Consider the following 27328-nt stretch of genomic DNA (forward strand, 5'->3'; position numbering starts at 1 on the left):
TGTTTGTTTTACCTGAAATCTGGCTCGTATCGGTTACTGAACATTTAAAACTGTCAATATTTTTCATTCATTTTGCCATTATAGCAAAGAACCCTGATACTACATTAAGATACCGAACAGAGATTTACCTTCCTGGATTAGTTGGCAAATAGAGACGCACTTAGCAAGAGTGCCTACCGTGTATCTCGACAATCACCATATCACAAATCGAGATGGAAAAATCTTAAAGTGGTTTTAGAATCGGATGTAGAAATATAAATATAAATTGTGATCGATCAGTAACTGTAGTTATTGTTATATAACTTTGGTGTCTTACTACATGAGTGTTCATCAAGAAGCTTGTACCAGTCGACATTGATACACATCCTACTGAGGCGGTATAACCCTATATTTGACAGGTAGGCGACCTGTTGTCATTTTTTATTTTACCTTAATGACCGTATAGTTGAATTAACAAGAGGCCCATGTGATATTAAAGATCATTGATTTCTGAAACAACTTCTCTAACCAGTTTTTGGTGTAGAATAAATTGATTATTAATATTCGGAAATTTCTTTTTTTTATTGTACACTAAATTTGTCGTTTCAAAAACACACCGGGTGCAAACCAAACTAGGTTCACCCCTGCAACTTGTGTCAAATTATTAGTCGAAACGGATTTAACAATTTAAATAGTATTTTTTATAACTCTCTCTTTGACCGCAGGTGACCATAAATTTAACTGGCCAACTGGACAATTTTACACGATACGTTGTTTTCGGTCATTTATTCCAGGTTGGTTAAAAAATAAATTAAATTTTTATCTGGGTTAATGGTATAAATGGACCACACAAATCCATTTTACGTAATTTAACCAATAACAAGGATTTTAAACAATGGTAAAATTATCAAAATTGATTTTAATAATTCTTTTAATTTTTTCTATTGTATAATTAATTTTTAAACGTAATAACTATTTATTAGATGAAAAGTTTGTATGTATAACCCAACAATTTAAAATTCTACAAGGTGTGCCTTGTAAATTTCGAAATTCATGGTCACTTCCGGTCAAACTGAAAGTGATAGGACAGTAGAATTTAGGGCCTTCAGTTAGTTTTTATTCATAATATTACCCACGAACATTTACATTGATATCACCAATCCTACCAGTTATAGGGGCGCTTAGATTAGTTTACACACTGCGTACCTAAAATTATGATTGCCCTTTACTTTGTAATTTGTTTGTGTTGTTATTTCCACAAAACTATCTGTTTTAGCGGTTACTGCTCTTTCTCTGAACCGTTTTGTATTTAGTTTATCGTCGATAGTTTAATTTTTTACAAGGTGTAGCATCTAAGAAGTTAAGAACCCTCGGATCATAATTCCTTTACCATAAAAGATACCGAAAAAAGTCTTAGAGCAAAATTGTAGGTACATAACCGTCGCCATGTTTTTAAAATATTTTTGATCGCCAGAGGCGTCCTGTATTCCAGTGGCGTTTTTTAAAAATGGAATACCCCATATTTTATTGCAGATTGAGAAACTACTGGGATTTATTTTGTTATGTAATAACAATTATTACTTACCCTTAACTTTAACGATTTCGCTGTTATAACTTTTTTCTTTAAGATTTGAGTTTTTCGAATATTTTTGAAAGAAACTAAAACCGGCGGCTAAGTTTTCAATTGAAGCATAGGCTAGGATCTCTTCCACTGTTAAATAATTTCTTTTAGGTACTTTATCGAAAAAAATTAAAGTTTTGATTGACCTTTGCCAACTGTCATTTTTTTTTTAAATTTCAAATGGCACCCTCAAAGAAAAAACAAGTAGAAAAACGCTCTTTTTTGAACCCAAGTCTGCATGTTTGAAAAATTTAAAAAATATGGTTATTTGTTTACTAAAGGAGTTTTGGGTAGAGTTACACCTAAAAAAATGAAAATGACACGAAGAAAGAGCTTAGCGAATCTACCAACTTAAAATAAATGTCTGAAATGCCGAGCTTCCCGTTGGTGGCGTAATCGAAACCTGGACTCGTAAGCCCTAGACAACGCCCAGAGGGCTTCGGGTGATACACCATGGAAAGCCGCATGAATTTTCTCCCGCATGTCCTCGGCAGTAGTTGGTACGACAGTACACTTCATTCTTCATGTAGCCCCAGAGGAAGAAATCAAGGGGAGCGAGGTCTGGTGATCTTGGCGGCCACATTCCTGGGCCCTCACGGACAATCCATTAGTCCGGAAACCGTTCATCAAGGTATTCCCGAACTGTTATAATGTGCATCGTGTTGGAAAACCATTTGTCGTCGAGCGGCTACAGAGACATTTTCGAAGAGTTCGACCAAGTCGTCCGACGGAACCTGCGGTTGTCGTCTAAGAGTCCCTCCAAGAAATAAGGACCCAGAAGGTGTTTTCTCAGTATTCCATTCCAAAAATAGTGCTTTTGAAGAGTAGGTACGATGCACAGAATTCATTGAAATATCCGTGTTGCTACTATAATTTCACTCACACTAATTCGAGAACTGTCAACAGCCGCGCCGAGAATTTGCAATCCATTATCTTCCGTCAAAACTAGCTTCCGTTAACTCTCCTTGCTCGTTTTAGACTTCCAGTAGTTGTAAATCTATCCAACACCTTTCGAAACGCGCCTGGATCTGGATGTGTTCTGCCAGGATATCTTTTTAAGCACTTTCGAAATCTGCAATAAAATATGGGGTATTCCATTAAAAAAAATGCAGGCTTGATACGCCACTGGAATAACGCCCCTGGCGACAAAAAAACTGTAGAAACATGGCGTCGGAAATTGTGTACAATTTTGCTGTAAGACCTTTTTCAGTATCTTTTATTGTAAGTTCAGTTTTTTAGCGCATTTTTCAAATAATGTTGGAAGGCGCTATTGTAGCCACTTTGTCCGTCCGTCCGTCCGAGACATTAAGTACTCCAATAGTACTTAATAGATGTTTAGTTCGTTTATTTTGCATTCGGTACTTCTAGCTCTGGCAATTCAACCAAGAAAAAAATCTTGACGATTAATGTGCGCATGCGCAGACTGCACCATATCATCTGATTATATTTATAGAGATTTTGTTTGAAATGCTAACCACAGTTGCTTCTAGTAAAGACAAGCATATCGCATATTGTGAAAATCAGACGGCGCAATGTCAAGTTTCTTATTTGTAGAGATAGGAATGTTAGCCAAAGATTCTTCTAGTAAAGGCAACCATATCGCATGTGCAGACTACGCAATGCTAAGTTTCTTATTTATAAGAATATTTATACTGTAACTTAATATTTTCTTTTGTACACATAAATAGTCCGTTAATGACCTTTTAGGAAGCACTGATCAATTCATGGAGAATACGCTAAAATTACTTGCGATAACCTTTTTTTCATTTTTATATATTTTTGTTAATCCGTGAACCACTGTGTTGCGCAGTTTCTAATAAAACTGATTTCTATATTGGGAGAGACTGTAGACAATGATCACACGAAGTAATCCATCCTCGAATCCACCTCTACCTCTAATGGGGAAATTTTTCCGTCAAATTGTCAACTTAGCGCCTTCAAGGGAAAAAAGCAAAGTTACAGCATTGAGGATAGGGTGGATTACCCTTTATGAGGATAGGTTAAGGAATTGTAAATTGTGTCTGTCAATGTGTTACTATACGATATACATATTTATTACTGACGCTCTGGACATTATCTATATCAAGACAGGCTTCCCCAGAAAACAACGGAGCTACAATGGTTAAACGACTATTCAAACAAATGTACTAATTACAATTCGATTGTATCGAAGACCAGTATGTAATCAAAGGAGTCGCCTTTTGAACCACAGGTCGGAACGGTCTTTTGAGCTCAGAAGGGCGCTTTTCTGCCTTATTTGTAACAGATAAAATACAAAGAAACAAGAGGGATTGTGGATAGCGTGGCGTATAAATATTGCGACAGCAATGTCTAACATCCGACACTAATCAAGTAACCGTAATTAACACTCCCTTGAATCAATAATTCAATTTACGTTAACTAAACAAAAGCAAAATTTTGACCGACAACGAATCGTCAGTACAAATTGGTGAAATTCAAAGAGCATACGTGACGTGAACTTCAAGAAAACTACTTTTTCTACTCATATGGGTTAATGAATACATTAAACGTTCCAATTTTATGAAGTAAGAGTATAAATTCTTCACATTATTGGATAACAGCAGTGAGTAATAATTAATCACTGGGCATGGCTTTAAAAAAACTCACCGCAGCCAGCCAATGAGAAAGATTCATAAAAAACAAAGAATCGATCTGTCAATTTATCTGGTTGTAACTTCCCTTTGTATCGAAATATAGGACTTGCCCAAATCTAAGAATTAGATTTAATAACACAAAAAACAAAATGTGAATGCAAAATTGTATAATTGAAAATCAATATTAAATTAAATAAAACATCCCATGCTAATTTAGACCGTTTTTAATATAAATTAAGTTGCTGAATTGAACTCAAAGGAAAAGATCACTGTATTACCGACGCATCGAATTTGAAAGTGTCAAGATGGAATAGCGAAAATGAAAATAATGAAGTTGTACGCACAGAATACGGCCTTCTCAGAATAGAAACAGCAATGTTAAAAATTTGTATGGTATTTTGGCGGACCCTGGTGGGTGTACTGTGAACTAAAACATCAAAATCAGAGTAGCGCCATCTGGTGACCAGCTTCATGAAATAATTTCCCCAATTCGATCTAAATCATAAATATCGATAAAGAACACACAGTTGTTAAATTAAAGTGTATTTAGATATAATCACATTACATTATTTAACACAGAACTTAAATTACATGTTTACAAATTACCTACATATAAAACTCAGAAGTGAGTGGAACTTACGCTTTGTAGATGTTAACACTTTGCAGAAAGATCCTTACATAAGGATTTGTCGTACGAAATATTTGTACATATTTTTGTTAAAAAATATCTTTAGAACTAAATTTTTTGTTCCAAGAGGTAATAAAACCGTTTCAGCAAATTGTCACACAAGTTTTTGACAACAAATGTTAACTTGATCCTGATGCTTACTTGTTACTTGAGAAGCGAAGGTGGAAGTTGTTGAATTATCTAAAACGTATTTTTATTCATTGTCTAAAAGGAATTACAATATAAGTATCTACGTCTATATACTTAAATATAAAACTCAAGTCTACACCCTTTTGCGCCTTTACCGTTGGTAATTTATAAATTCCATACCTTGCATAAATAGGAGAGAAATATCAGCACGTTTCAACCCTCTTCGCGTTTCAAACACAAAACAATCTGTTTCAAAATATGGGAAACGATGCCTTTTTAGCGCATTTCCACAAAAATAAAAAAAAATGCGCTATTGTGGCCACTTTGTCCGTCCGTTCGTCCGTCCGTCCGTCCGTCCGCTAACTTTGCGACGCTCCTAGTTTTTTATCTTAAGAGCTATTGTTCTACTTTTTTCGCTATTTGGTTCGTTATGGTGTCGAGTCTTGTACAAGGAAGGAATTTTTTCTGTACCGCTTACAAAAAAAGTTATTGTAAAAAAAAACAAAAAACCGTTTTTTACATGTTCCATAATTTTACACTTTTGCCGTTTATTAACGATCCTAGAGATCGTTTATAATTTTGCATTTCTATCTGTCGTCTGCCTGTTGGTCTGTCCGTCTGTTCCTTTGTCTGTCTGTCCATCTATCTGTCCGTGTGAACGATAACTTTGTTTAGAAATGTTCGATCGCTTTTACATCTCCGTTAGTTATGAACTGAATTGCATGAAATTTAATATGGGCATAGATTTAGCCATATAATACGCAATGCCAAAAGTTGGATCGAATCGATTCAAAATTCACAGTGCCCTTTTCGCATCTCGACCATTTATAAACCGAATTGCAAACTTTTTTACTTGTAAAAGTATTTGAATGAAATTTGATACATAGGCACTTGGAATAAAGGAAAATCAAACGCCAATTTCAAAATTTGGTTTTGCGCATGCGCAGTGCAAACTTTTTTATTTATGGAAGAATTTAAACGAAATTTGATACATAGGCACTTGGGATAAAGGAAAATCAAACGCCAATTTCAAAATTTGGTTTTGCGAATGCGCAGTGCCAACTTTTTTATTTATGGAAGAATTTAAACGAAATTTGATACATAAGCACTTCGAATAAAGGAAAATCAAACGCCAATTTCAAAATTTGGTTTTGCGCATGCGCAGTGCCAACTTTTTTATTTATGGAAGAATTTAAACGAATTTTGATACATAGGCACTTGGAATAAAGGAAAATCAAACGCCAATTTCAAAATTTGGTTTTGCGCATGCGCAGTGCCAACTTTTTTATTTATGGAAGAATTTAAACGAAATTTATCCATAGGCACTTGGGATAAAGGAAAATCAAACGCCAATTTCAAAATTTGGTTTTGCGCATGCGCAGTGCCAACTTTTTTATTTATGGAAGAATTTAAATGAAATGTGATACATAGGCACTTGGAATAAAGGAAAATCTAGCGCCAGTTTCAAAATTTTATTTTGCGCATGCGCCGTGCCAACTTTTTTATCTATGGAACTATTTAAGTGAAATTTGATACTTAGGCGCTTGGAACAAAGGAAAATCTTAGTTTATTAGTTAGTTATAGTAAATTAGTTTTAAAATTTAGGTTTGCGCATGCGCAGTTCCAACTTTCTTATTTAGAAAAGCATTGAAATGAAATTCTTCTCATAAACTGAAATTGAAGTAGCACGTCAACAATGGATTGCCCATGTGCAACGCTATCTTTCATATTTGTGGCCGGATTTTTACGATTTTAACAGAAGTTGCATCTTACAAATGGGAAATGAATGCAAGTGGAAATGCGCTTTATGTAAATCGTTTACGATTACTTTTTAACTTGTTGATATTTTATAGTTAAAATCCGCCACACAACACTTTACGGTCACATAACTTGTTCATATTTTTTATTATACCTGAATCACAATCTCCGTTTTAAACACTCAAATGCGTGCGAAAAAGGGCCTTTAAAACACACGTGCTTTAAAGTTGCTAAGTAACGATACTTCAAGTATGACTTTTGAAACTGTCATCTGGATGAAATAAAAAATCCTCTTAGGTCGCTTTCTGTAAATGCAGAACATTTCTTTGGCTTTTGTACCTATCCTTTCGTTGAAGCTTTCACAAACGCGCGTAATTTAGGGTATGCTTCCAAATCTGTTCCACTTTTTAATCGCAGCATTGCTTTAGTTTTGAATGAATGCACCAAAATATAGAAGATTTAAATACCTTTGATATTTCCTTCATATATGCCAGCATTAGGGATGCATTTAAGACTGTATTCGTAAGTAACTTCCTATTCGTCCATGGAAACAACTTTTCATATTCTTTATAATAGGCTTTACTGGATTTGGATTTTACACCTACCAAAGTTTGTTTAGATTTTACAACAAGCGATTTAATGGACGGTGTATTATCTTTTTCAACGGAAATCGTTTTATTTACAAAGATTATGATGATTATAAGCAAACGGTAAGTGACAGTTCCATGGCAATCGTGAAATTTCGAATACCCAGCCCACTTAATTAAACATGTATTCGAGTATAACGTCAATATGACTTCATTGTATTTCCTATTTTTAAATTATACTGCAGGTATAATAAAAAATACTATAAGATACACGTGTATAATTGGTCTTTAAAGCACTTGCAACGTTAAAGGCACTCCGCTTTGCGTCGTGCCCTTAAACTCGTTGCGCGTGCTTTAAAGACTTGATTATACACTTGTATCTTAATATACTATTAAATCTTTTAAAAGTCAAAATTGACATGTGTAAAACCATGTGTACCTACGTATAAAATCGACGGTATAGTTATTTATATAACAAGAGCGCGAAGTTCAATTTCGCGCATTGAGACTGAAGGTATTTTGACGAGGCGAAGCCGAGTTAAAATATCAGTCAAATGCGCGAAATAACTTCGCGCTAGCGTTATATACAATATTTTTTCTTCAACTGAACCGATTGTTAATTAAATTGCTGTTTAAGTTCAACTTTGTCCCGTGCGCGAAATACTTTTTTTCACTGTTGACGATTTCGCGCACGTTGTCAAGAGCAACCTTACTTATTAATCAACCGATTAAAAATCTAGTACTTCGCGTTACGAAATCCGTCAGAAAATGACAGGTTTTTTTGACAGTTGTAGAAAAAAAATATTTCCTGTAACGAGCAAAATTACAGGTTTTGCAAAAAAATATTTGAGTCTGCGATAAATAGTTCTCCGTACAACCACGGGAAACGCTGTAATCAGTGACAATTTAGCGCCATTTATGTTTCTGTTCTGTGAAGGTCTTATTCTGTGGTTGTACGCCGCCGCCAAATATAACAGAAACGGCAAAAAAATTATGTTTAAATTTATAGCCGGAAAAGTCTAAATATCTTACATCGATCTAAGCTAAATATAAATATGAAAATTTGAATATTTCACTCGCATTTTCTCGACCTAAAAGACAACTACTTACTACTTACAAAAGGATCTTCAAAGTCGAGTTCAAAGTGTAAAAATAGGAAGTGAGGTTAAGCATTCGTACAAATTCTGTTACTTCGTAACTCGTAAGTCGCACATGCCTGTTATTTTGTCGTAGTTTTGGTAGTACCCGCATTATTCAATGTTTAGGCGATTAGCTATAATTACATATAGCAATAAACCCACAATTTAAACGATCAAATTTTAAGAAATGAGAAACGAAAGCTTGGCAACCTTTTGACATCTCTGATATCATCTCAATTGTCACACTGTCACAGTATGACCAACTTTAAATATTTATAAAATAACTCAACTGCAATTGGTTTGGTAACAAACGTCAAGTTTCAATATTTTCATTAAATTTTGCCAAATATTCGTAGAAAAAGTATAGTATTCTATTTGCATGTAATGGCTATTACATGCTCATGGAATAATATACTATTACGATGCACAAATAACTAAATTTGTATACAACAACAATCTGAAGGATTTAAAATGTAATCAAGCCACTAGCAACAATAAAAGTAATGTAATCGGTTTCGGAATAGATCTCGGTAACTTCAACAAGTTAAAAAGTAATCGTAAACGATTTACATAAAGCGCATTTCCACTTGCATTCATTTCCCATTTGTAAGATGCAACTTCTGTTAAAATCGTAAAAATGAAAAGATAGCGTTGCACATGGGCAATCCATTGTTGACGTGCTACTTCAATTTCAGTTTATGCGAAGAATTTCATTTCAATGCTTTTCTAAATAAGAAAGTTGGAACTGCGCATGCGCAAACCTAAATTTTAAAACTAATTTTAGATTTTCCTTTGTTCCAAGCGCCTAAGTATCAAATTTCACTTAAATAGTTCCATAGATAAAAAAGTTGGCACGGCGCATGCGCAAAATAAAATTTTGAAACTGGCGCTAGATTTTCCTTTATTCCAAGTGCCTATGTATCACATTTCATTTAAATTCTTCCATAAATAAAAAAGTTGGCACTGCGCATGCGCAAAACCAAATTTTGAAATTGGCGTTTGATTTTCCTTTATCCCAAGTGCCTATGGATAAATTTCGTTTAAATTCTTCCATAAATAAAAAAGTTGGCACTGCGCATGCGCAAAACCAAATTTTGAAATTGGCGTTTGATTTTCCTTTATCCCAAGTGCCTATGTATCAAATTTCGTTTAAATTCTTCCATAAATAAAAAAGTTGGCACTGCGCATGCGCAAAACCAAATTTTGAAATTGGCGTTTGATTTTCCTTTATTCCAAGTGCCTATGTATCAAATTTCATTCAAATACTTTTATAAGTAAAAAAGTTTGCAATTCGGTTTATAAATGGTCGAGATGCGAAAAGGGCACTGTGAATTTTGAATCGATTCGATCCAACTTTTGGCATTGCGTATTATATGGCTAAATCTATGCCCATATTGAATTTCATGCAATTCAGTTCATAACTAACGGAGATGTAAAAGCGATCGAACATTTCTAAACAAAGTTATCGTTCACACGGACAGATAGATGGACAGACAGACAAAGGAACAGACGGAGAGACCAACCGACAGGCGACAGATAGCAATGCAAAATTATAAACGATCTCTAGGATCGTTAATAAACGGCAAAAGTGTAAAATTATGGAACATGTAAAAACGGTTTTTTGTTTTTTTTACAATAACTTTTTTTGTAAGCGGTACAGAAAAAATTCCTTCCTTGGTACAAGACTCGACACCATAACAAACCAAATAGCGAAAAAAGTAGAACAATAGCTCTTAAGATAAAAAACTAGTAGCGTCGCAAAGTTAGCGGACGGACGGACGGACGGACGGACGGACAAAGTGGCCACAATAGCGCATTTTTTTTTTATTTTTGTGGAAATGCGCTAAAAACTAATTTACAAAGCACGGGTTACTAAATATCTTTATATAACAAATTTAATCTGAAGGATTCAACGTAATCAAACTAACACGAATGAATCTTCGGAGTGACAAAAGTATAATGTAGGCAAAATCGGAGTGCGAAAGATTTATTCTTCGGTAATCGGTAACGACAATAATGTACGTAGAATCATAAATATCGAAGTGATTCACAAGGTTTCGTTAATACTTGCGGTTGCAATTCAGGAATAATTATTCAAGTGTAAACAACCGCGATGTCAGTAAGTCACCAGGTAATGTAGGTATCACGTGCTTGATTTGATATAAGATGGCGGTGGAATTTTCCAATGGAACTTCCTTGTTGTGCAATAATAAAAAATCCAAAATTATGCGGTGTCCACCAAGAATATCGAGTTAAGTACTAATAATCGGGTAGACAATAATAAAGAAAAGAATAATCCAGCAATAAAAATGTCTCAAAATCATTATTGGTCAAGGATATTACGCAATTGTTGGTTATCCGCAACGAGCGTCAGTGAAGCGTCGAAAGCCAGTTACAAGAGAAAAACTCCACCAAAAGATCATAAAGCCATTAAACACCCTTTTAAAACAGGCACGATGCAAAGTCAAGGAAAAATGGTTCTATTAAAAGCAAACTTACACAAAAATGATACATAATTATTCATAACCAAAGATCGTATAATAGATTAAATGTTGCATGCAAGTAGAATGGATTCACTTCGGTAGCCATCTTGGATTTTATCACCATCAAGGTCAATTAAATTGATGTACTGCGGAATTTGGGCTTAAATTTGTTAGAAATGTGCAACTTCCTGCTATTATTATTGCAAATAAAAAGTAGTGAGGTGTACACAATTTTTGTGTAAACTTTGACGAGTTGATCCTCTTTACATCGGCGAGTGGTTAGTTTTTTGTTGTACATTTCATAAATGTTAAGGTGCAAAGAGAAGGATTTTGATTTTTCGCTCTAGGGCGATTTGTTAAAAGCATAATAGGTTGTAGGATTCGAGTACATATACTTTCTATCACACATTAAAATACTAAGTCGGTGATGCTATTGTTTGTGTTTTTTCAGTACATATCTTCAAAATTAAGTGAGATACTCTGAAAAAGCTAAGTAGGCCATTTCTTGGATTTTGGCTGGATGCACGTACGTTAGTATTTGAGAACTGCCAAACACAACGAAGTTTTTTTTGGAAACGACAGACCGAGAATATAAAAGCGTTTCCCAGTATTCCTGGAATAGATAAGATAGTTTCTCTTATCGGAACCTCGAAATTGCTACACGTTTTACCAAAAAGTTCTCTTTCCCCTTGAAATTATGACCAACCAATTCTTTTGATTAGCATTTAGGATAAGATACAATTTCCTCGAAGGTGTGTGTCAACTTTCAAATGACGCTACTTTTAAGCGAAAGTTACAGAACAGTTATTTCGGTTAGTTCGGTTAGTTAATTTTTCCGCACTTTGCAGAACGACCGCAGGGAGTGCTGCATTTAGTGCGAATGCGGAAAAATTCTTTCCGAGAGATTTAGGTACAATATTTTTCCTCTTTCAATATCAAATCGCAATTAGTGATAAATAATGTGGGAAATTATCTGTAATTATTAATTTTCCAATATAGTGGGTTCACCCAATGTATAAAAATAGCACATCTAACTGATTGCAATATTGGAAATTACCTCACTGCAGGTACATATTTATCGCAATTTTCTTTAAATAACATTCTACTTTTGATTATCATGTACTTACCTATCGTATAATCAACGATTCTATTACGAACCTTATTTGTAAGATGTTTGTATATAAAGAGCCTGATTGAATTAGGAGATGAATAGCTATTTTATACAATATCCTTAGACATTCATAGGACTGTCAACTCATAAACATAAGATTTTTTTCTCTCTTCTAAACACATTTCCAGCATTTCCTGCTTTCTTATGTTCAGCGGTATATTGCAGAAATCTTTTCTTTCTAAGAGTGCATTTAAATTTTAATGTTTTGGTTCGAAGATGTACTAGAATGTTAGTTTAGATTTAACACCTGGTGGTGATATCCCGAATTTCGCGAAGCATATTTTTGCATGACATGATATACAGTGAATTTTTTTTAAATGCGAACATAGGAGTTTGCATGCAATGATGCAATGTAATTTCCCTGTGTTCGATTTTTAAAAAAAACACATCAATCTATTGAGTAGTTCAAATGAGTAGTAGATACAATTGACAGCTGTCACATTTTTAAAAATACCACCGTCCAATTTAATTACGAAATCGGTTAGGTTATTGCTTAGAATGTCAAGGAGGACACTTCGGACATTTATTGTAATTGTTTTCGGTATTTATTTTCTTCATTTATGTATTGAATAGATCAAATTAGTAGAATACCAGGTGCACATGACCTACAAATAATTGAAGGTTGGTTCACAATGTGTCAGCACGTGCCCTGTGAGATCAAGTTATTGTAAGTTTAAGAAAAATGTATCCTAAAGTTGCTATGGCCTCACATGGCTTCTTTAAAAAAATCTTACCGAGTACTCTTCATCATAAAGACTATTAAAGTTGCTGTTCATAGTCACACAAGTTGCGCGATTTGGGAATGTGAACCGCGCACACCTCCTAGATTGATGTGTTTTTTTTTTAAATCGAACATGGGGAAATTACATTCCACGCAAACTCCTATGTTCGCATTTAAAAAAAACTCACTGTATATCTGTAGTACTTTAGTCTGTCTATGGTATCTGGTAATACATAGTTTATTAGTAAATAATTATCATTTGTGAATGAGGGCCACGAAAAACTTTAATTCCGGTTTAAAACTTTACTCGTTTGTTCTGAATGTTCGCCGGCGATTTTAATTTTATAGATACTTCATTAACGTATCAGCGCGAGTTCTTTTCGAAAAATCGATTAATAATTTCCAAGAGACTGTAAAGCCACATTGCGCTAATTGACAGGTGCTTGTCCCAACTTCGCTCACGGTACCTACAACCCGCATTCCCTTACGGTTCTCCGAGAACAACTAACTTCCCATTACTTTTTTGTCAGAGTCAAACCATTCCATCAGTAAAACTAATGCTTGACAGCCATTTATCGACTCAACGTGGTGTATTTCCCGCCTATCTTCCAAAACCCACGTTCCGTAAGAGCCCTGATAACGATGAGTCGATGACTGCAAAATAAAGAAAACCTTTTCTGTAATCTGAACCAATCAGGTCATATCCACGACTCATCGGCGCCGCAAGGTTTCGAACGCATTTACGAAGTCAGGGCCTGCTCCTTTTAACCACCCGCCCACGTAATACAACCAACAGATTTAAGAAATTCTGCCACTAATACTGCCTAAATTTGTCACAGACATAAATCATAATCGGTAAAAAAAATAGCAGTCAAAATCTTGTAACTCGCCTCTCCTTGTACTAAACGCGGCGCCCTCTGTGGTATTGTTGTTCTTTCCCACCTTTACACGGGCACTTATATTTTTTATAAAATGGAAAAAATTTAGGAGCATACTAGGAAGTACCGTTACAATATGCTCTTATTTAAAATTGTTTGAGGGAAAGAAGAATTTCAACATATTTATTTAGAAACAACATCGGTGGCCATTTTGCTTCAGTTCAAAGGAATATTCTTACAGTATAGGTACACCAAGTACCAATTCTTTTCCTTTCAGCTGTATGAAACACAGGATAATAGAGTTTCTGAATAATGGAGATCTAGAACAACAGAATACATTTTTAACTGACACCGCCTGCTTTAAATTAAATTAAAGTGAAGTCTTCGAAATGGAGATGCTTTCCATAGTGCCGTCCTCTAATCCTTAATCCATATATTCGTAATTCGTGTATTTCCATAACTAAAATTCGCGAGTGCTTCGGAAATTCTAATTTGTTTTTGTTTCCATGTCCAGTATATTGATTACGTGCGTGGGTACACATACCGTCCTTGTAACTTGTTATCGAATACGAAACCTTCACACTATTTGCCAGTATAATTTTGCTTGTCGAATTTATGGGCTTCCTTGAAAAGATTTCACAGTGGCTATTAATTATTCGTAAGCATAAATTCAGGGACATAGTTTCATCGCTAACTACATTGTCTAAGTTCGTCTAAAAGTTGAAATAAAAATCGGTGGGGGCCGATTTTAATGAAATTTAGGGTAGCTATCAAATGATAATTAGTTACTATAATCCATAGATATATACAGAGTGGCCCAACGAGAAGTATACATAGGGCTTTTAGGGTATTACATTTAGAAATTTCGAAAAATCCTCGAACACATCAATTTTGTATTCGAAGGGGACAACTTTTGGAATACAAATCACGAACCCAAGTCTTCACCACTCTACGTAGGGAGCTTAACCCCTAAAATTTTAAATGCAATCCTATGGCAAATGGCACATTATTTGAAAGCCAATTTCATCGTGATTACTAATCTGCTTTGCTTTTTAAATTCTATTGATTTTTCTAGAACATCTACGGTATCGAATTTTCCTTACAAACAAGAACGATAAATCGCGTGATTTTTCGTAATTCTCAAATTTACGTGTCCATGAATAGTTTATTGTTGTATTTTCATACATTTTGGAGAACTACAGCGCTTGCTGAAGTTATTGTAGAGAAAATGGAATTATTTTTCTCCATTTTAGCGAAATGGGGGTTTACAGTATAGTTGAATTCCACAGTTCTAATTTAATAAGCGTGTACCTGAAACCATAAAACATTTTTTTGGACAGTAAAAGTTTATTTAAAAATGGAGGCTGATTAGCAAAAAAATAATGAACATGTGCGGTTTTAAAGGTTTATTCAAAACGATATGATTGTGGCGGGATCTGTGACGTAATAAGCCCGACCAATCAGCTCCTAGAACCATTCAGATGACATAACGACTTGGCAATATTGCAGGAGAATGGACATTTATAACTTGCGTCATCTGTCACAGGCACTTGTCACTTTCGTGCTAGATGCAGTTAAACATCCCTCTCAAAACGTCAAATGTGACAAACGTCAGACCCTCGCGTAAGGTTGCCAGCTCACTTCTACGTGATTGGTTGTAGGTTTGTGACGTATTTAGTCTGAAGCGTTTCAAATTCGGACTAAAAACACAGCTTTTCAATAATTTATTTTGGGTTTAGTTTACTCGCAAATAAAAATTGAGGACACAGGGGTCTTTTTATTTTTAATGTACTTTGTGGATCAGAAATAAAAAATGAAGGCGGGATGAGCCCATTATCAGAAAAGCAAACACTTTGCAATGCACCTGTTATTACGAAAAGCAAGCGTATTCTTTCTTTGCATAAGAATTAAGGAAATAACGAACGTGTGAAGCGCGTATATGTTGTGTCATAACATATTGTAGATTTCTAAATTAACCAATATTTTGCTCCAAATAAAGATATAAAATATTATCCCTCAAGCGGGCACCGAACGTCTCCCGTTACAATTAACGTCAGCACCATAGTTGCGAGATGATACCCCCGATGTTTGGTGGAACATAACTGCAAGCAAGCTTCTTTGTCGTTTCACCCACAACCACAACTGCCACAGTGTCACTGCATGAGTTATATAATATACTTACTGGCATTTGTGAGAAAAACGTTACGGTTGAATCCGCTGAAAAATGGTGAAAAGAGCACTGTCATTATCTGATAAAATGGGGACGTTGTTCTTGTTACCAGAAGAAGGAAGGTTGGGCGCTTTGCCGTTTAAATTTTTCGTTGGTTCCGTTTAGACGAGGCGACAAAACAAAAATGTGGGTCTGCTATTGGTTAAAACAGGACGCGGTCTGGAGGTTTGTGTTGGGTCCGTTTCGGTTTTTCTACGCGGCAACATAAATAGAGAGGTAAAAGAAAAACGGGGAAATATAGATAGACGCACGAAACGAGTACCCGAGTGTAGAAATTTTCTGAACGCGGAAGAAACGAAAACCGCCCGTGAGTCCGAATATATGAGTCATAGGTAATCGAGTGCAAAAAAAAAGACTGTGCGAAGCAGTCGGCAAGTAAAGTAGTACACGTTCCGAATTTTTCATGTTAAAATTACGATAAAGACAACACTCGAAAATTCCATTGTAATTGTGGCATAAACATAACCAAAATTAATAACTCATTTGGTACAAGCGGAAGTTCCTGTTAAATCGCAAACGAGAGTTTTGTCGGAAAAAATAAATTAAGCGAGTGTTCGGTGACATCATTAAGAGGAGATTGTCACAAGGCGAGTCCCGGGAAATGGACGTTTTTCAACAAAGAATAACTTTTTTTAATTTTTTATTGTTATAGAAAAAGTTGTTAAATTATGCCATCATTTTATATGCCTAAGTACAAAACAAATAACCATCTTAATCAATTTTCGCAGATCCAAAAACATGGAAGGCACAAATATTGGCATTCTCACTTCAAAATTAACCAATCACTAGGCAAATTTTGTACGGTATTCCAAGCCGAATTAGCGGGTTGCGTGAAATTTTTTTCTACTATTTAAAATGGTAACATTTTAATTCTTGCTGCCCTTAAAGGCGCGTTAATGGATTGAACAAACAAATACAAGAAATATGCATTTACGTTATTTTACAGTTTTACGTTTGCAATTTGTAATTTATTTCCTGTAGTTGTTATTTATCTAACCTCGGTACGTGGTGCTTTGGATGAAGGCAGAATTGGATTTATTATATGTGAACGGTTTGAAATTTAGACCTCCTTATTTACCATGAAGTGATCTGGTAGTAAGGGAGAGACTATTTAAATTTTTCAAACAAAGAAAAGAGTTCATTCTCCTTAAAACTTCTCGTTACAAACGTGATCGCCTTAGACATACAACTGTTTACCGCGCGTAAAATGCAAATATGTGGTCATCGTTACGGGATAATTGAGATTTGAGAAGGTCAAAGAGGTTTGCTGTAAGGCTCTAAAGGAGATTACTAAAGAGGCTTTCCATGATGCCTTCGAATTGAACGTTGTAGAAGGTTCTGGCTAATACATTTTTTAAAATCAAATCCGTGACATTACTTTTCGGACAGACCCTGTATCTACGTGCGTTGGACATTTTCCGAGATAACGGCTCGACGAATTTTGTTCAAACGTTGGATATTATGCATATAAGGCATACGAAAAATAACGGGCCGGATTTTTGATTTTTTCTTCAAATAGCAACGCAAAATTGTGCGAGGTTTTATTACAAAAAAAGGAGAAAGAATGTCAACTTTAAAAAACTAACATTTTTATTCGGTTATTTTAATTTCGTTAAAATTTTGGCAGTGTACCTACATTCGGCATATTGGATTGAAGACTGCCAAAACCTTTTTTTTAGTATCTTGTTTGAGTTAGGAAGCTGTTTTCCCAAGAATTTGGTACCTCATTTATCTATCCAAATGAACGAAAAGATTGACGTCACATCAGGATCTGAAAAACTATTATTTTATTTTTGCGTCACTCGTTTCATAGGATCACACCATTACTCAAAATCGGACATCTAATTTCTTAAATCACTTATTCAAAGCAATACGCTAGGCATGACTATGAAATTCAATGTCACTTTTTGAGTTTTTTCCTAGCAAAAATTGATAAGTACATAAAGGTTTCGCCAATAATGAAAAAACAAGAAATTCGCGACAATGGGCGTGTAGTAATATTTAGTGGTATGGAGTAGGTAGAAGACCGGCTGTTTAATTTTATAGTGCAAAATCAATAGGCACCTATTTGGTTGGTAGCTTTCCATGCGAACTCAATATGAGGGAATTTTGTGTTAGGATATTTTGTTCTACAGAGCACCGTTACGTTACGGAAGAGGAAGCATTTAAAGCAAACACAAAGACCATTTGTGTAAATATATTTTATCTGCGGCCTGCGGGTTGCAATTAATCGTTAATCCATCGCGCTTGAATGTAAATTCTTACAAAGGTTGTCTAAATGTAATTAAAAATCAACTGTGAAGGCAGCAATCTGTTTGGCTTTACAAGTGCCCTTTGCTTTTTATTGTGGTGGAAACCTTCCATTAGCTTCGTAAGGTAAATAGAATTAATCTGGTGGAATGAGTGCGTTCATTGGCTTTGTCTGAAATTACACTTTTTTCTGGAAAGTTATATGCTTTGTAGCATTCGGTACTTTCATGAGCTGATAGCAGCACCAATACGTAGCACTACATAGCCCCCAAAGTACAGAGACGTAAGCACCAGTCTAGATTATTAGTTACAATTTTTTGGGGGTGAAAACAACCCCCATTCGAAAATAACTTTAGAAATATAGATTCGAGCGTGCAATCGATTGAAATCATTTATAAATAAGCTAAATGAACTTTAAATTAAACTAAGGGACATTTTTTATCAGTTTTTTCCGTAAAAGTCGCCCCACACTATAGTTACAATTAAACAATGAAAAGATGTTATTCAGCAACTTGGCTTGATTTAATCATATAGGCAGTGATTTCTTCTCTGTTCTACTTTTTCAGAATTTACTTATAAATTCTAACCCTTTCAAAACCATCTCTTGCAAAAATCGTAGTATTTTTTAGTTCAAAACAAAATACATCTTTTTAAAATTATTTAAAATGCAATTTATGTATTTATTACAAATATGTTGTTGCTAAGGGTGATTCAGAGTTTTTCTTCAATGTTAACCCAACCTAAATCATTAATCATCAAAAGAGGGGTAATAAATAAATAAATCATGAATCAATATGTTTATTTCCCACACATAACTGGGATTGGATGTAAATTATTGTGCTCATTTAAACATTTAAACGCGCATTTTTAGCTTCCTCGATCGAGATTTTCGGACATCTTAAAATTTCATTAAATGTTGACGTTTTAGATCATTTTAAACTTTTAAAGAATAAAATTTTGTCCGTCTGTATGTATCTACGTACGTTGGCAATTTGCCGAGATAACGGCTCGACGGGGATTTGGATATGTAGATTAGGCATACGGAAACATAACTGTCTGGATTTTTGAAAAAAAATTTTGGAGCATCGCAACAGCGGCGTCGAATTTTTTTTTTCAAAAATAACTTAGAATTGTTATTAACGTATTTTAAAGACCTTATTTTTTTTGTACAACTTACAAGAATTGTGCCAGGCTTTATTACAAAAAAAATGTCAAATGTACCGTGTGTCCTATTTTGGTTGAGACTGATGCAGGTATCTTAGGTGTTTTTAAAGATAGAGACCCTGTATATCTAAACGTCAATTTTGTGCATTCCTTTTCCTGATAACATTGATAACAACGCAAACACAAATAAAAAATAAGGTTTTTATTGATTTTCAAGGCTAAAAGTAAAAAAATATGGGTTGTGCAATTTAAGCAGACAAAAGAATGCAAAAAGATTGACGTTCAAATATACAGGGTGTTGCATTTAAAAACTACCAACTTTGAGTCAAATCTCAAAAAACGGTGAGTTTTTAGCCTGGTTTTTAGTGCCATGGCATACAACTTTTTTTTTCAAATAGTAACCTACGTTTTTTATTATGGTATTTTAAAGAGATTTTTTCTTTGTTTAACCTACACGAATTGGGATGTTTTATTCGAAATTCAGCAAGTTGGCGCGCGGTTAATATTTAGGACGAGTGATTGCTTGAGAAGTTCGGTCGTTTCTTTCTTTTTAGTTTTAATGCGAAGAACTTAAGATAAATTAAAAACATGTGTAGCCTGCGCATGTGCGAAATAATCATTAAGATGTTAAGTACTGACCAGCCTGCAGAATCCCCTCAACGGTAGCAAGATTATTGTAAAAAATGTTTTTTCTAAAATATCAACGTTCTTACGCTCATTTTGTTGGGTGCGCTCTGCTTCCACTTTCTCTGCCCTTCCGTCTGCCTGTCCGTTAGTTCGTCCTCGCCTTAATGTGCCAATGTGTAGGCTGCGTAATGTAAACTTTCTTATTTATTAATATATTTTGTTGAGTAAGTCTAGTAAAGACAAACAGATCTCATATTGTAAACATTATGCAGTGATATTCATGTAGAAGTAGACATAGGGACTTCCTATGTCTACTTTTACCTACATGATAAAAAGTCTCCTCCTGAAAGAGCCTAATTTTACTACCTACAACAAAACTAATTTCGGTTCGTGTGCGATGTATTCAACTAAAGAAAAAGTTGATATTTCCAATTGGGGTAGTGCTGATAACAATTAAAGGAGCTTAAGAGATTTATTTTCTGTGAAGCTAAAGCAACAATATTCAAATTAATAATTAATATGACAGCCAGATCTTTGTTTCAAGAAGTTACTTTGATTGCATAAAATTAGGCGTCTTTCAGGAGACTTTTTATCATGTAAAAGTAGACAGGAAATTTCTATAGGAAATCCCTATGTCTACTTGTACACGAATATCACTGTATGTGAATGTCAACTTTCTTATTTATTGAGATATTTTTTTGAAATTTTAACCACAAATATTTCTACTAATAGCAAACACAGCGCTCATACCTATAGTCTTTTGGGAAGTACTGATAAATGCATGGAAAATGCGCTAAGGTACTCGCCTTAGAGCGAAAACCCTCTTACTTGTTCCTTCTGTATTGAAGAAGTTGAGTCACATGCAAAGCAGTGAAAAAATGGTTTTTGTTATTGGTTTTTTAAAGATTTCGAAGAATACACTGCTGCAGCACCGTTTGCTAATCTAGCTTCATTTGTTCCTCAGTCTTTGCTCTGTCAGTCAAAATTACTATCACATCGATGTCTTGCGCTATAACAACTTTTTAGAAATGTGCGTATCATTAACAGCAATCTCAACAAGTAACTAGTCAACCTCTCCTTTAAAATAAATTGGTTTGTACAAACTATAACTTTCCCGTGCGACTCTTTTTCGTGATCGCGGAGGGGGGGGGGGGAGTGGAACTAGTTTTATTCTTCATGGTACTCTAATGAACGGTCTCAACGAAAGAAATTAATTTCTACCAACCATAGCCCTCTTCCTCGACCTTTATACCTCAAGAACGGATTGTCGGAAGAGGGTACTCACAAAGGGCGATTGAGACGTCTGCAAGAAATATATCCATTGGTGATGTCAAAACAAAAGCTATTTCGGTTATAAAAAATGCGCTTTATCTGCACAAGAGTTGTGCACAATTTATACTTGTTTAAATTTGTCTATGTGAAGTTTTTATAAAATTAAGTTGCTTTATTATTATCATCGTAACAATAAAAAAACAAGTGATCTTCCAAAATGCCTGTTTAAATAAAAGATATATTTTTTAAAATTTTTCTCATACTTACGTATAATCAGTAGGCCATTTAATTTTATAAACCAGTATGCCTAATCAGTATGGAATTTTCATTTTATATATTCATTTATATATAATTGAAATCATTAACATTTTGAAATTTCTATGCTCTAGGACCGTAGGTATAATAAAAGTAAACAAAAAGATCATGCTAAAACGTGTACTGCGCATGCCCAATAGGCAACTTCCATATTAGAGGGGCAAATTCGTTAACATTTTTGTGGTTCCTTTCATTAAAGCAAACAAAATGAACATGCCAAAATATTTTAATAAAAAATTTTAATTTTCATTTTATGGGTGTGTGGTGATGAAAGTTACCAAATAATCGTAAACGCAAAAGCCATCACATTCCCACTTTCTGATTGCGATACTGATTATGTAATTACGATCGATGTGCAACCGCCGTAAGGCCAGAAGAGTGAGAGGTGAGCCGACAAAACCTCCGAAATCGAGATATATCTTATTACATATTTCAGCGAGAGGGACGAATACAAGACGCTCATGACGCTTGAAAATCTCTAATAAATATCTCGAGACGACGAAATTCGACATGCGCCTTACTTTCGATCCCGGGATGAGAAAATTTCCGAAGCCCCTTCCTGAGAGTACCGATCGCACGTTTCGAAAAAAAGTCGCACAAATCTGTAAATTGAGATCAAGAGATCCGCGGATGCAGGTAGGACATATTTGTGGGTTCTTCGGGGTTAATAGAACGAGAACAAATCCGACGGGAGGGGCAGCTGTTGTAAGTAACGGTGAAAATGCGTTTTCGTACATTTCCGTCGCGTGCGCATTTATATACAGGGTGAAAATTCTGTCTGGAACACTGAATATACAGGGTGTTTTTTGGATTTTAAGCATTAGGATCTCGGAAACCGTAAGACATAGAGATTCAGTTAAATGAGGAAAGAGTTGTCGTTTTAAGAGCTTATTCAAGATGCTTTTGTTTTTTGAAAAATATCCACAGTTTACTAGATATGAGCGAAAAACAGATTTTGTGATTTTTCTTTTAAATGTTGTAGAATCGTTAGTATGAGAAATACAGAAATATGCAAAGAACAAAAATTGTAGATTTTTTCCGCTTAATAAGGCACATTTATTAATTTTCATTCTTCTTTTATAATTTTCGAGTTATAACTCAAACTAGTTTATTTTGATTTATGTTAATTGTTAAATTTAATAATTGGTGATTTAAGCGCCCCCTTTTGAATGGCGCCCAGAACACGTGTCCTGCTTGCCCAACCCTTGCTACGCCTCTGCCTATGTATCCGTTTTGGTAATGCATGTCAACTGCCTAGGTCATTAGCGTATTCACCACACGATCGTCGTGCTTTGTATGAGTTTCCCGAGTTTTTTGCATTCATCTGGTCTGATAAATGCACCAATGTCTGTTATGCCATACTTTTCTCTATAATGTCGTAAGCTTGAACCTGCTTGTATGTAGGACACCATTTTTGGATAGTATGGCGAGACCACGCGAGACCAAACGAGACTAGACGAGACGAGACTTTGAGTTGGTCTCGTCCCGTGGCAAGACCAATTTGGAGAGGTGCGGAATCCGCCTGTACGTACATAGTAACGTCGCTTTATTCTATACTGTTTGTAATTTTTTAGAGTGTTGTTTTGTATAGGATCTGTGGTGGTCTACTGATTCGTACTCTAATCGACTTCTTATAAAAGCATTTACCTACTATTTTTGTCAACAGCTACCCATGTAGGTACCTATATACCCGCACAGTATTTTAAGACGTTTCAACTTTCAGGGATGAGTTTGAACTCTGCGATATATGGTGTACTTTCGTTCTTTGGATATGTAGAGTGGTGGATAGTCATGCTCATGCCTCAGCCGGCAAAAGTGCATGAATTTTGTCTTCTTGGACAAGAAGCGAAATCCGCTGCTTTTAGCTTCTTCTGTTAGAACTCCAACATCTTTTTGAAGAATTTGTGATACCTGTTGTAGGTCTAGCAAAGATATATTAATAGATCATCTACGTACAATAATGATTTGGCAAGGATCCCATCCACTATGTTATTTATTGCTATGGCAAATAAAATATTGGTAACTTTCTTATTTATACAGATATTTTTTTGAAATGTTAACCACAGATACTTCTAGTAAAGATAAGAAAATCGCATATTGTAAAAATCAAATGTGCGCATGCGCAAACTACGCAATGTCAACTTACTTATTTATGGAGATGTTGAAATTTTAATCACAGATGCTTCTAGTAAAGACAAGCATATCTCATATTGTAAAAATCAAAAGTGCGCATACGCAAACTGCGCAATGTCATCTTTCTTATTGATGAAGATAGTTTTTTGAAATTTTAACCACAGATGTTTTTAGTAAAGGTACGCATTGCATATTTTAAACATGTGTGCGCATGCGCAGATTACGCAAGGCTAATATTTGTAAGAATATTTATTTGTTTCAGCTTCCTTTTTGTATATCGAAAAATGTCTCTATATGTAGAGTATTTGTGAATGTCTCCTTAATTAGTTGGTCGATGCTTAGGATGTGACCTGTTGTGTTGTAAATTTTTCGATATCCTTCTTGATATGTACTGAGTTTCGCTCTTTGCTCCAGTATAGTGACGAGCCGAAAGTTATATTTGTAACGTAAATTTAACGACCTCGTTTATATAGCAATTAATTAACAATAAATTTATAAGTCTCTTAATGAATTAATTTATCACAGTAATAATATTATTTATAACTTACAATTTATATAAAAAAAATAACACAAGCGCATCGAAATAAGAACTGCCTGAAATACGCTATAATTTGCTTATATAGTAAACGACAATTGTTCTCGAACAATTCGGAACGTTCTTAGATATTCTTGAGTTCTCAAGGTTGCTTCAGAATGATCTAGCGTCAACACGTAACGTCTCTTACGTCACATCCGCCTTCGTTCCTGATCGCCGATGACTCATTCTTCATGGCGCCTCGATGTCTATCGAGATTCCTGGAATGCTCGCTACAATATTATGTTATACATAGGTATATATTTTTTCCCTCTCTTCCAGACCAACCCAGACCTACCGGAGGAAGAGTCTACTGTACTGGTAATTGGCATTCCTCTTAGGGTAAGTCTTCTGCCATATATCTATATTTCTGTATATATATTTATTTCTTTCAGATACTTTATTACATCAGTGTATTTTACAGGATTGTTTAGTACCCCTAAGGATATGTTATATTTATATCTATAGTATGCAGTCGTTCATAATATGTTGCACCGTCAGGGTTTCCCCGCACCGGGCACATTTTTTATTTTTCTTTCCCAATAGGAGGTGACTATGGGTTAATCTTGTATGTCCGATTCGTAGTCTTGTGATTGCAATCTGATCTTTTCTTTTAATTTTCCATTTGGTACACCTCTTCCCCTCTATCTGTGGGTGGATTACTCTAAGGTCTGTTTCCTTTGTCGACCATACTTCCTGCCATTTTACAATTAAATCCTTGTTTATTTCTTTTAAAAGACAATCTGTTACCTCTGTCCTATCAATTTCCGGTGTTTCTTCTTCCCACAGGTTTCCATCTAATTTTCCATAGTCGCGTATTTGTTTATTCAATTTCACAATTGCCAGTATAGTTCTGGTGTGTTGCCATTCGTATCTGGGGTGTAGTATGGGATTTGTGATATCTTCAAGTAAGAAATGGGATGGTTGTGCAAGTAACTTTACGGCATACCTAAGGTGTTGCTGCTTGAATTTCAAGTAAATGAGTAACGAATGATTTTCTACATTGAGGCGGTCTATTGGTGATGTACGGTATGCCCCCGTTATTAATAGCATGACTTTGTTCCACACCCCATTATATTATATTTTATTATAATATATTATATTATATTATATTATACCAATGAGTGGAATGGTGGTGCAACTAAAACGGACGATATAGGAAAGTGTGCATAAAACGATATTCATCTACCGTGGTCCGAAGTTTTAAAAAGTGCGCTTCAAAAGTTTTACCAACCGAATCGAAATAATTGTTTTCGTTCTTTGAAAAATTTTAAAACAATTAAATTTAAATTTAATGACGCTTCAAGACGTTGGTCCATTTAGCCGAATCCTTTTCTTTTCGTTTTTTCGAATATTCTAACGACATTCAAAACAGGTCAAACGACATTTTCACAATGGATAAGCAAATAAACGAAATTTTGACCAATTGGAAAATAATTAAAAAAATGCATGTGGTGTGAAAACGCCGTGATAGGCTCATAGGATTTATAATACCGTTTGGAAAAACGCGAATACTTTCTTCTATGCAGTTGTTTAGATGCGCTAATTGAAGCCGCGTTTTTAATCACGGTGATTTAGGTACCTACTTCTTCAGATCGAAAGCGGCATATCTGCACTTATAAATGTTTTTTTATCAACAGTTCATTACGCACCGTTAAAACAGGATTAAGAACGAGTTCGCTCAAAAGTAGATTGTGCTGTTCCAGCACACTTGCATGGTACATCTCCCTAGTACTTTTACGGTTTACCTGGTGCTAAGCGCCATTTTAATTTAAGAATGTTTCATCGGCAGAGCAAAATTTAGTACAAACTCTAAATTTGTAAGGTGCGAATAGAAGAGTAGGTCAATAAACATTATGGTACTAGAAACAATTATTGTAATGAAAGGTTCATTTCGCAATTGTTTTTAAATTATTCGTAAAGATAGACAGTTAATTTTTGATTAACTACAAACTAGTTTATGGTATTAATATGTCCAATTAGTTTTTATGACGCTTTTAAATGAGTAGTTTGATGAATTTGAACGATGTAAATACCAAAACACGTGTTGCGTTTTGTTGTAATCTATTTATAGTAAACTTGGCAACGTGTGAATATTTCTATTTTTGCATCTTTTTTTCCTTCTTACAGGCCTGCTGCGTACGACAGGTATATTGAGAAGAGAAGTACATGTAGCTGGCTTGCCGAACAGAATGCGCCGATGGTACACGTCGGATCGTTGTTCAGAAAAATCTTAATGCATTCCAAGCAGGAGCATCAACGGATCAATTTTATTGTGATAAAGTTTCAAGTGCTGAAAACAAAGCGCGTCGCCTATCAGATGATGATTAGCTGAATAATTAATACGCGCGTGCTGTTTAAATAAAATTTAGTTGCAATGCGTAATTTGGATAGTTCGAATATGCTCCATGGGAGATTCGCCCAATTTATTGCGGTTTTTACAGGTGAGTTTTCTTATATAATTTTTTTTCATTCATCGCTCTTACAAGAACGTTCGTTGGCCCGACTCGCAGCGCGCGATCACCCTTGCGATAAAATTCTACTATCTGCTCTTTAGTTTTTTATTTAAACAGTTGCCCAAGTAAAAAATACGCACCGACTTCGATCAATTTTATAAAAGAGGAATGACACCTGCTGCAAGCTACAAAGAACATTTATCATGTGCTTTGTACACGTTGCATGCGCTTGGTGCAAACGTAAATGGGGTAGTACCTATAGGGGGTGGTACCGAAAAGTGAACTTAAATTTATTATGGTCGCTGTGTTGTGTTTGAAAAAGTCACTTTACCACTTGCCAGTTTATTTATAGGTATGTACGCAAATTATGTACTTTTTTTTAAGATCACGTTGCCGACATACATCAGCTTTCACCTCATTTTCATACGGGAATTTTTAAAATATACTTACTCCTTGCCAAATCAACTTTGCTAATAACATTCTTTAATAATTTATTAGCTATGATACGTACACCTGATTCACTCTGCGTCTGTATTAG

At 35.0% G+C, this 27328-nt stretch overlaps 1 long non-coding RNA gene across 1 annotated transcript; it reads left to right on the forward strand.

The window, feature by feature from the left end:
- The first annotated feature begins 17 nt into the window (after nt 1-17).
- On the forward strand, nt 18-26800 carry LOC116176892. Its single transcript, XR_004146549.1, has 3 exons — nt 18-398; nt 24617-24676; nt 26465-26800. It is a non-coding gene; the product is annotated as an uncharacterized LOC116176892 (long non-coding RNA).
- The last annotated feature ends 528 nt before the right edge of the window (nt 26801-27328 follow it).

The sequence above is a fragment of the Photinus pyralis genome, unplaced genomic scaffold, assembly GCF_008802855.1.
Source record: "Photinus pyralis isolate 1611_PpyrPB1 unplaced genomic scaffold, Ppyr1.3 Ppyr1.4_LG7, whole genome shotgun sequence".
NCBI lineage: Eukaryota > Metazoa > Arthropoda > Insecta > Coleoptera > Lampyridae > Photinus > Photinus pyralis.